The sequence below is a fragment of the Sphaerodactylus townsendi genome, linkage group LG01, assembly GCF_021028975.2.
Source record: "Sphaerodactylus townsendi isolate TG3544 linkage group LG01, MPM_Stown_v2.3, whole genome shotgun sequence".
In the NCBI taxonomy this organism is placed as follows: domain Eukaryota; kingdom Metazoa; phylum Chordata; class Lepidosauria; order Squamata; family Sphaerodactylidae; genus Sphaerodactylus; species Sphaerodactylus townsendi.
Genome location: NC_059425.1, coordinates 181,628,289 through 181,640,089, shown reverse-complemented (window position 1 = coordinate 181,640,089; position 11,801 = coordinate 181,628,289). Strand labels below are relative to the sequence as shown.

Here is an 11,801-nt window from a genome sequence, read left to right as displayed (position 1 = left end):
GAGGCAGGCCAAATGGCAGATCTGTTCAGCTAAGGACACTTCACAGCGGGCAAATCCCATTCAAACAGAAAGCCGCAGGAAAAAAAACACTCCGTAGCACTAAGTTGTGAGGTCAAATACTGCATGCGCAAAAGCCCACAGTGTAAGAGACATCTAAAAAGCAGAGTTGGGGTTGATCAGTATGAAGAAGTAACTAATGAGCAACAAATTAGACCTGGGATTTCTGAAAACTGGATGAGCAGAGTGTACGAAGCACAATCCAGAATGCAGAGATAAAGAAGAAAAACAGTATTGCACTAGCAGAAAAGAAGGAAGCAACAGGCAGCAAACTGATAATATATCTAGACCAGGGGTGGCCAACTCTGGCGCTTCAGATGTTCATGGACTACAATTCCCATCAGTCCCTGCTGACACGGCCAATTGGCCACACCAGCAGGGGGTGATGGGAATTGTAGTTCATGAACATCTGAAGCACCAGAGTTGGACACCCCTGGTCTAGACAGAGCAGTATAACTCAGAATCCTTTTCCCTTTATAAAGTGCCTTGCTAAACTGTTCTGTTACACTATAGCCTTATTATTTCCAAAGAAAACTCTCCATTTTTCATCATTTAGGGAATGATAGGAACTTGAGAGCCCTCCTGACCTCAGGAAGGTTTTTCCCCAAAGTGGGGGCTGCAAGTGAAAACCCACGTATGCAGGGTATTAAAAGCAATAAGTAAAGAATCCCGTGGAGAACCAACCTGGGGTAGTGGTTAAGATCAGATGGACTCTAATCTGGAGCACTGAGTTTGATTTCCCACTCTTCCACATGAGCGGCGGACTCTAATCTGGTGAACCAGGTTTGTTTTCCCACTCCTCCACATGAAGCCTGCTGGGTGACCGTGAGCCAGTCACAGTTCTCTCCAAACTCTCACAACCCCACAGCTATCTCAAAATGTGCCTCTTGGGGGGAGAGGAAAGGAAGGAGTGTGTAATCTGCTACGAGACTCCTTACAGTTGAGAAAAGTGGCGTATAAATGCAAACTCTACTACCCTTCTTTCCTAAGACTCCTGTCTGTTGCAGTGCTCAATATCTTAATTTTCACGATCAGCCTTCCACCTCTCTCTCCAAGAAACCAAATCGAAGTGCAAGATAGTTAAGAAATTATTAACGTTTGAATGTGTAAATATCCCTTCTACCTGCCATTCTGGTGCAAACAATTAAAACACTGGCCATTTGACTGTCAGTTACATTTCAGTGCTAGGAGGCACTGCTGAACTAGCTAGCTTTGAAACGCCAGAAGCCCGGAGTAGGTGCCAATAAGACTCCTTTGACACGCAGGTGGAAAGCCTTTGCATCACATTGTAATTTCAGGAAATTAGCAAGATTCCAATTTGCATACATCTTCCCCCATTTTGTGGACATTTTGTTCTGACTGAATGCTCCCAGGGCGTGATGAATATCAAGCAGATTTTTTTCCCCTCTGAAATACTAGATGTGAAAAAACACAGGCCGGTTATTGAATGTTGTTAACATTCTGGTCGCAATCTGCCTATTAATTCATTTATGATCCAATATTTTTATTACAGTTCCTTACCTGCCTCTTTCCATTTTAAGAGCAAGCCGTTTGTATGATTGGCTCGGAAAAGAGCAGCGTGTTTGGTTTCCTTAAACGCTTCTTTCAAATGTATGGGTCGTTCCCCACCCCCTGCCCAAGAAAAGACAACTCTCTAGGAATGACTAACACACATCACAAACAGGCAGAATTTAATATATTCAGTTTTGGTACCAAAAAAGATGACCATAAGGAAGTGGGATAAAAATGATACTTAGTCAACACCTTTAAGTTCTTTTCAGCGACTGCGTTTTGGATGCTTCGTTTGCCTTTTTATCAGCATGATTTTTTATTTTTTTTTATTTATTCGATTTGGTAAACCGCCCTACCCCCAAAGGGCTCAGGGCGGTGCACAACAAACAACAATACAATCAAACAAATCGAATAACCCCAGTTAAAATGCAAAGCCTTAAAACTATAAAACTATGGCAGCAGTAATAACCTTCAATAAATAATTGATTAATAATAGAAGACGTCTGGCACCCAACCCCAGTGATCAAACCCTGGGAAGGGATTGGCAGATGGTCCAATAAATAGCCAGTGTGCAGGACAAGACGAGGGGCGGACTCAGCGGCCGGCTCCCCCAAAAGCCCGATGAATCCTTAACACCAACTTTAAAAGTCATTAATATGCAGCAGCAGAGACCATGGATTGGATGCTTCTTGCTGCAAGTCGGGAACAATCCTACAACCACCTCCCCAGAAAATCTTGGAAAGTGAGTCCAGGGGCCACAAGCTTTAAGGACTGTTCAATGCATTTCTCCAATTCCCATCAGCCCCTGCTTACAAGGCCAGGTTTCCAGAATCTCAGGCGGAGGTCTTTCACATCACCCTTTCAATTGGCAATACTGAAGTCTGAACCTGGGAACTAGTGTACAAATCGGAGTCTCAGCTAAAGAGTCCTTCATGTCACTTTCTACTTGACTCTTTTAATGAGTGATGCCGAGGACTGAACCTGGGGACTTCTGAACACAAAGCAGAGCCCTCCACTCACCTCGGCTCCTCCAGTGCATTTGGTCTGGAGAAGAAGAAACTCAGCAAAGGAACCATATTTATGCTGACCTCCTCCGGATCTCAGAGGTTAATAATGAATGCAAATAATTTAAATACATATATAAACACACACACACATACACCTAATGGTAATTTGAAGGTCAGCAAAATGAATACATTTTCAAAATCACTCAAGCTGCAATCTTATTTATGCTTACCTGGAAGCAAGCCTCATAGAAGAAGAAGAGGAAGAAGAGTATTAGTAGTAGTTTGGATTTATATCCCCCCTTTCTCTCCTGTAGGAGAGGCAGCGATGGTGGGAGTTCTCAGCAGCCCTTCCAGTCGACAAACACTCTGTGAGGGATGGGGTAAGTGGGGAGACACTGTGATCTCTTCCAAACTCCCCTCAGCTGGAAGGTGTTGGAGGTGGAGGCTAAGCGGAATTCGCCATATAAACCCTCCACAGCGCCAGCTGACAGGCGGGGCCTTAGCAGTTAGGTGATGGCGCTGCTGTGTGAACAGCTGCCCAGGGGCTGCGTTTTTGCTGTCCCTGGGCCGCTGTAAATGGCCCGTGCAGAAAGGGCCCTAGATTGGGACTAGTTAGGGGTCTGCAACCTGTGGCTCTCCAGATGTTCATGGACTACAAATCCCATCAGTCCCTACCAGTATGGCCGATTGGAGAGCTGCAGGTTGCAGACCCCTGATACTGAAATCCAGTAGCACCTTACAGGCCAATAAGGTATTGGGGTGTATGAGCTTTCCAGAGTCAAACCTCAATTCATTAGATAGTTTGACTGTCAAAAGTTCATACCCCCCACCACCCCAACCATCTTGTTGGCCTGTAAGGTGCTACTGGATTTGAATTAAGCTGGTCTACTGTAGACACCATTGCTACTGTCTGAAATTACCTTCATATTAGGACTCAGAAACTGACTGGGTAATCGGTCATTTTCTCTCACCCTAACCTACCTCATGTGGCCTGGGAATAAAACGGGGAAGGAGGGTCCCTTGCTGAGGTCCATGATAAAAATATTCCAGACATAGTATTCCATACACGTGTTTAAAATTAATTCCTATGTGAAAGTGTTTTCCGTCTTGGAACTGAAGAACAAATGAAAAAGACTACAAGGGGAATCCACTTCGCTTTCAAATCCTTTTATGAACAGCAGCTAAAACGGGATATATTCCTGATAAGAAAGAAGAAGAAGAAGAAGAAGAGTTTGGATGCCGGAGACTCAAGGGGGCTTACAATCTCCTTGCCCTTCCCCCCTCACAACAAATACCCTGTGAGGTAGGTGGGGCTGAGAGAGCTCCGAGAAGCTGTGACTAGCCCAAGGTCACCCAGCTGACATGTGTGGGAGTGTACAGGCTAATCTGAATTCCCCAGATAAGGCTCCACAGCTCAGAAGGCAGAGCTGGGAATCAAACCCGGTTCCTCCAGATTAGATACGCGAGCTCTTAACCTCCTACGCCACTGCTGCTCCTCGTTAAATGTTGCTAAAGTTTCAAGATGGCACTAGCTGCCTCCAGCACGAGAGGGAGGGAATTAACTGTTTTCCCCATGGAGCAAATAAACACCTCTGAGAAGGAGGAACAAAGGGATAGAAAAATTTGCTTGAAAGGGCGAGGACATGCCAACAAAGTGGACCAAAAATCAATGTTTAAAAAAGAATCATTGTTTCAATTCAATTTTTTGATCATTATTTTTAATAAAAGGTTTTTTGAGGATCGTTTTCTATTTAAGATTCATTATAGTCCAGCGGTTATTTATCATGATAGAATGATTAGATTCAATTATGTAGCATGAAGCTATATATTCATATAGTGTTTAAATTTGGGGGCAAATGAAGTCCATTAATCCATTCACAATGTCATGCCCTTCCAGAGATTTCTGTAAGATTTCTTTGGGCAATTTTTCCATCTAGAAAATATTATCACGGACGCTTGGGTTTTGCAGTTCTCAAAACTGTGAAATTTGGGTCTGCAGAGATACGAAGCCTTTTCTTCACAACAAAAGTGTTATAAAATAAACATAGAGAGTTGAGAAAAAATACTTTAATCCCATTGTTCCGTTTACAAATTTATGTACACAGAATCAACTAGTTACCACTTAAGCGCTAAGTTTCAAGAAGCAGATCACGCTACAATTCTTGGGATCTTTGTGTATATAGCCTGCAGTTTATCATATGATTCTCTCCCTAGAGGAGAAAATCTATAATGGCAACAGGTCATAAAAAAGAAGCAGTTTACAGAAGAAAAAGGAGGAGAAGAGACCCAATTTGGGAATGTTTTAACAATGTTCCTCTACCTATGAGTAAGGCAAACATGAGCGCAAATAGCAAGCCCTACAACAAAGAAATGCAAGGCCTGGTGGCCCAAATGTAACTGAAGATAGTTCACATAAGAAAAGGGGGTGCAATAGTAAATATTAATAATAATAGAACTACCACTACTGTTGCACTCTGGCTATAACTAATATTTCAAATCTATATACATGAATTTATATCATTGTTCATTTTTTTTAATATTTCATTAGTTATAAATACAATCATTTCTTGTCGACTACATCCAACAGGTAAGTTCAACTTATTTTTAACAATTATAACAAATACTTACCTTAAGGATGTTGAACTGATGGGACAAGAAATGATTGTATTTATAACTAATGAAATATAAAAAAAATTAACAATGATATAACTTCATGTATATAGATACACGCATTTGAAATATTAGTTATAGCCAGAGTGCAACTGAAGATAAGTTTACCTTGCAGTAATTTCATAATTATCTATGTATTTCTAATAGTACAAGCAAACCTGTAAAAAGAACCTGAAAAGTTAATATTCTAAAAACAAACCCTTCATCTGGTTGTAAGTATTAAGATGATACCAGCAAGAATGAGTCTTCTTGCAGAAAACCATGATTTAAAGAGCCAAGGTGCTTACTTTTGACTTGTGATTTAAAATTGCGCATGGAACCACTGTTGCTTAAAGCTGGAGTAAACCAGTGCCTGGGAATCTCTGGCTCTTTCATACGTTATTACGCAGAATAATGCACTTTCAAACTGCTTTCAGTGCTCTTTGAAGCTGTGCGGAATAGCAAAATCCACTTGCAAACAGTTGTGAAAGTGGTTTGAAAACGCATTATTTTGCATGTGCGGAAGGGGCCTCTGAATGTTAGTGGGGACTTAAATGTCTGTCTGTCAGGGAGAACATCGGATTGGAACTTGCCACACAAATTCCCAACTAAAGCCTGAAACACAACAAGCAAAGGGTGCCCAACCTTTTTAAGCCCTTGGCTTCTGACTCAGGGTTGCGAGTGTGACAATAAAACAGTCGCCACAGGAGGCAAAAGCAACCACAAAACGACAGGCAGCAAGGTGATGTATACCTCTCATTGTAACTCTTCAATGCTCGGGCGGACACTCTTCTTAACAGCATGTATTTTAATCCACACAGACGATCAGAAGTCCGAGTGAACCCAGCCGCCAACTCTCTAAAAACACTTGGCAGGCATCAGAAAAGTTGTTGGGAAGCATTGTGGGGACCCCTGACTTAGACACTTCACTTCAGTGGAAAAGATAGGATGTTGCAGTATACTATACTATACTATATAGCAGTGATGGTGAACTTTTTTGAGACCGAGTGCCCAAATTGCAACCCAAAACCCACTTATTTATCGCAAAGTGCCAACCCGGCAATTTAACCTGAATGCTGAGGTTTTAGTTTAGAAAAAAACGGTTGGCTCCCTCTTCCTGTGCCCCACCCGCTCGAGCAGGGGCCAGCCTGCTCTAGCCTCCAGCAAGTCCTGTGCGCACCGCCTCTCTAGCATCTCTACCTCCTCTGCCCCCCCCCCCCCCAGGCAGCAGCCACCCAAGCACAGGCACCAGGCCCGCCAGCCAAGTCCTCCCTGCTCACCGCAGTGCGCGCACATTGTGCTCAGTGGTCCAGGCCAGCCTAGATGTGTGTGTGTGTGGGGGGGGTGATTTTCCGCCCCACATGACGAACTCTGTGTGTGAGTGCCCACAGAGAGGGCTCCGAGTGCCACCTCTGGCACCCGTGCCATAGGTTCGCCATCACTGCTATATAGTATAGCATAGCATAGCACAGCATAGTTACAGTAGGTGTTCCCAGTGCTGTGGTATAATAGGCAATATATATCTCCATACAACAATAAAAAGCTCTGCCCCATGGAAAATCCATTAGTGATCAAAGTCCTGGCCAACCGCTTTGATTTGGCAATTTGCTTTGCGCAGGCCCGCCTGGTTGCAAGTGCGATCAAATGCGATCAAATCTTGTTCATTCGTCATAAACAGCCCTGCGCACAGAAAATGAACATGTCAAAGACCAGAGTTCCGTCCAACCCCAATGAGCGGGCAGTTTGGATGGCACAGAAAATGTAGCCACCAATCAGGTTGGTCTGGTTGCAAACTGGATGCATGTGATTCATTATATTAAATGATTCCAATACAATCAATATCCTTGCACGTAGAAATGATGGGATGAGAGTTTTGCCCAAACTCCATGATACGCCAGTTTGCTTTGTGCATAACGTAGCCAGTAATCCCATTTGCTTGGTTTCAAGTTGGGGCTCACACAACCATACACAGTTCTGTTAAACTAAACATGTACTAAATATACTACATGGCCTTGCACACTTGAGAATACAAGAGTCCCCAGAAATGATAACCATGCTAGGAAAAACTGAAGGCCTGCACGGATAGGGTGAGATATAAATCCAACAAAATAAAATAAATAAAAGAGGAAGACTCAAGCTGAAAGGGACAGATTCAATAAAGGAAACCACGGGCCCTCCATTTGCAAGATCTGAGCAAGGCTGTCAAGGACGGGACATTCCAGAGGTAATTAATTCATAGGTTCACCTTAAGTTGGAAGCAACCTGCCTGCACTTCGCAACACACAATCCCCACACACAGCAAGCAAACATGTCATGGATAAAGTTCTGGCCAGCCTTCTTACTGTTCTGACAATAAATTATGCACCAACTGCATTCGCACATCTAACTCAATTCACCCCAGAGGTTCAGATGGCCAAAGGCAGGTCTATTCTACTAAATATCCCGGCACGCAGAAACCTGACCCAAACCACCCCTGAGTTATAGGGAAAGGTTCAGATGATGGACAGAAAATCTCTATTGGCATATCAAACACACCAGGCAACCATAACTCAACTCATCTCTCAGCTGCAAACTGTGTGCAGGCTGCATCCACACATCCGACCCAAATCTCCCCTGAGTTGCAAGAGGGGGTTCAGATGACAGACAGAAAACCTTTATCAGCATATAAAACACCCCAGGCAACCCTAAACAAAACTAAACACAAGCCATGATTAAAATGACAGAGAGGAAAAGTAAACGATAATTTATCTCCCAGTCTTATCTTGGAAGTGCAGATGATCCAATTCTACGAAACATCCCTGTACACAGAAATCTAACAGGTCAGTGTCGTCGCCAACCTTCTTCCTGACCTCCTAATAAATCTGTAGGCAGACTGATCGGAACCAACACATCGCAGTGTATGAAATATCCCTGCACACAGAAACCCAACAGGTCAGGGATAAGTACTCTGACCAAGCTCCTGCATGACCTTCTAATAAATCTGTATGCAGAATGATCAGAACCAACACATCTCTGAGCTGCAAAGGGGGGTTCAGATGATCCAAGGCTGTTCTATGCTAGGAAACATCCATGCACACAGAAAACTAACAGGTCAGGGATAAGACCTCTGGCCAGTGTTCATCCTTTTCTGCCAATAAGCAGTGTGCACACATCTGACCCAAGTCACCCCTGAGTTGTAAGGGGAGATCCAGATGACCAAAGGCTGTCGCGGTGTATGAAATATCCCTGCACACAGAAACCCAACAAGTCAGGGATAAGCACTCTGACCAACCTCCTGCATGACCTTCTAATAAATCTGTATGCAGAATGAACAGAACCAACACATCTCTGAGCTGCAAAGGGGGGTTCAGATGATCCAGGGCTGTTCTATGCTAGGAAACATCCCTGCACACAGAAAACTAACAGGTCAGGGATAAGACCTCTGGCCAATGTTCATCCTGTTCTGCCAATAAGCAGTGTGCACACATCCGACCCAAGTCACCCCTGAGTTGTAAGGGGAGATTCAGATGACCAAAGCCTGTCAAAGGGGGGTTCAGATGATCCAAGGCTGTTCTATGCTAAGAAACATCCCTGCACACAGAAAACTAACAGGTCAGGATGGTTCTGGAGCAATATTCATCCTGTTCTATTAGTGCACACATCCATTAAGTCACCCTGAGTTGTAAGGGGAGATTCAGGTAAGCCAAAGGCTGTGATTTGTATGAAATATCCCTGCACACAGAAACCCAACAAGTCAGGGATAAGCACTCTGACCAACCTCCTGCATGACCTTCTAATAAATCTGTATGCAGAATGAACAGAACCAACACATCTCTGAGCTGCAAAGGGGGGTTCAGATGATCCAGGGCTGTTCTATGCTAGGAAACATCCCTGCACACAGAAAACTAACAGGTCAGGGATAAGACCTCTGGCCAATGTTCATCCTGTTCTGCCAATAAGCAGTGTGCACACATCCGACCCAAGTCACCCCTGAGTTGTAAGGGGAGATTCAGATGACCAAAGCCTGTCAAAGGGGGGTTCAGATGATCCAAGGCTGTTCTATGCTAAGAAACATCCCTGCACACAGAAAACTAACAGGTCAGGGATAAGACCTCAGGCCAATGTTCATCCTGTTCTGTCAATAAGCAGTGTGCACACATCCGACCCAAGTCACCCCTGAGTTGTAAGGGGAGATTCAGATGACCAAATGCTGTCGCGGTGTATGAAATATCCCTGCACACAGAAACCCAACAAGTCAGGGATGAGCACTCTGACCAACCTCCTGCATGACCTTCTAATAAATCTGTATGCAGAATGATCAGAACCAACACATCTCTGAGCTGCAAAGGGGGGTTCAGATGATCCAGGGCTGTTCTATGCTAGGAAACATCCCTGCACACAGAAAACTAACAGGTCAGGGATAAGACCTCTGGCCAATGTTCATCCTGTTCTGCCAATAAGCAGTGTGCATCATTAAAGTCACCCCTGAGTTTGTAAGGGAGATTCAGATGACCAAAGAGCTGTCAAGGGGTTCAGATGATCCAAGGCTGTTCTATGCTAGGAAACATCCTGCACACAGAAAACTAACAGGTCAGGGATAAGACCTCAGGCCAATGTTCATCCTGTTCTGTCAGTATTGTGCACACATCCGACCAAGTCACCCTGAGTTGTAGGGGAGATTCAGATGACCAAATGCTGTCGCGGTGTATGAAATATCCCTGCACACAGAAACCCAACAAGTCAGGGATGAGCACTCTGACCAACCTCCTGCATGACCTTCTAATAAATCTGTATGCAGAATGAACAGAACCAACACATCTCTGAGCTGCAAAGGGGCGTTCAGATGATCCAAGGCTGTTCTATGCTAGGAAATATCCCTGCACACAGAAAACTAACAGGTCAGGGATAAGACCTCCCTGCCCGGCTCAAGTGCAGGCTGGGGTGAGCCAACTGGGTTGCAAAGGGAAGGTCCAGCGGATCCCACGTCGTCCTGTTTTCTATCCATCCAGAAACACGCACTAAACCCGCACTCACCTCGCGGGCGGGTCCTGACCGGCGGCTCTTCGCAGGAGGAGCCGCCCCGAGAGCGAGGCCGCCGAGCGGCTCCCCCTTTCCCCGCCTGCACGGAGCCGGGCGAGGCCTTGCCGGATGCCCGACTCCGCCGCCCGGCCTGGTCCCGCCACAGGCCCCGCCGCGCCCCTCAGGCCCCGTCGGCCGCTCCACCTACCGGGGTTGCCGCCTCCTCCTCTCCGCAGGCCTCACGGGCGGCGGCGGCGGCGGCGGCGGGCCCCCTCCCCGGGCCGAGGGGCTGGGCTGCCTGGGTGTCGGGAGCGCGCCCGCTCACCCTCCGCGCGCGCCCGTCGCCGGAGGAAGGCCGCGAAGGGAGCGGGAGGCCGCCGCCGCCGCGATGATGGCGGCGGCGCGAGGGGGAGAGGCCTGCGGCGGGCCTGGCCGCGCCTTCTCCCCTCCGTTGCGGGTCTGAGGGGGCCTGCCTGGACGACGCGCCTCCTCCCCACCCTCCAGTTTAGTCTGCGGACTGCAGGGGGAGAATGGTGGGAAGCCGTTGCTGGGGGTCTTCTCTTCTGGGGTGGCCCCAAGAAGAGGTGGGAAAAGAAGGCGCTATGGGGGAGCAGGGTGCGGGAGGCGCCGAGAGGGCTGGCGAGGGAGAGCAGGCAGTGAAACGCTTCTCCCGGCTGAGCGCTTCCTGGGGTTGCGCCATGAAGTGGGTGCTTGGAGGGGGGGCACCAAGAAAGACTCTTCTGAAGAGGAAAGCCATGGCAAACCAGCTCTGCTTCTCACTTGCCTTCAAAGCCCCTTCCTGGGGTTGCCATGAAGTCGGTATTTGGATGGGGGACCACCAAGCTAGGCCCTGCAGAGGAAAGCCATGGCAAACCAGCTCTGCTTCTCACTTGCCTTCAAAGCCCCTTCCTGGGGTTGCCATGAAGTCGGTATTTGGATGGGGGACCACCAAGCTAGGCCCTGCAGAGGAAAGCCATGGCAAACCAGCTCTGCTTCTCACTTGCCTTCAAAGCCCCTTCCTGGGGTTGCCATGAAGTCGGTATTTGGATGGGGGACCACCAAGCTAGGCCCTGCAGAGGAAAGCCATGGCAAACCAGCTCTGCTTGTCCTGCCTTCAAAGCCCCTTCCTGGGGTTGCCATGAAGTCGGTATTTGGATGGGGGACCACCAAGCTAGGCCCTGCAGAGGAAAGCCATGGCAAACCAGCTCTGCTTCTCACTTGCCTTCAAAGCCCCTCCTGGGGTTGCCATGAAGTCGGTATTTGGATGGGGGACCACCAAGCTAGGCCCTGCAGTAGCCATGGCAAACCAGCTCTGCTTCTCACTTGCCTTCAAAGCCCCTTCCTGGGGTTGCCATGAAGTCGGTATTTGGATGGGGGACCACCAAGCTAGGCCCTGCAGAGGAAAGCCATGGCAAACCAGCTCTGCTTCTCACTTGCCTTCAAAGCCCCTTCCTGGGGTTGCCATGAAGTCGGTATTTGGATGGGGGACCACCAAGCTAGGCCCTGCAGAGGAAAGCCATGGCAAACCACCTCTGCTTCTCACTTGCCTTCAAAGCCCCTTCCTGGGGTTGCCATTAA

The 11,801-nt window shown here is 47.0% G+C and overlaps 1 protein-coding gene across 2 annotated transcripts in view; it reads right to left on the bottom strand.

Annotated features, from left to right (window-relative positions):
• The window catches only part of BTBD3 (BTB domain containing 3), a 25,512-nt gene extending 14,870 nt beyond the window's left edge, over nt 1-10,642 (bottom strand). Inside the window, exon 1 of one of the 2 annotated variants that reach the window (XM_048501261.1) lies at nt 10,432-10,642. The gene's annotated coding sequence lies outside the window, so the exon portion shown is untranslated. Of the gene's footprint in view, nt 1-10,238; nt 10,398-10,431 lie in introns of those variants that run through there. The other variant, XM_048501272.1, reaches the window with a different exon arrangement.
• Between the last annotated feature and the right edge of the window lie 1,159 nt (nt 10,643-11,801).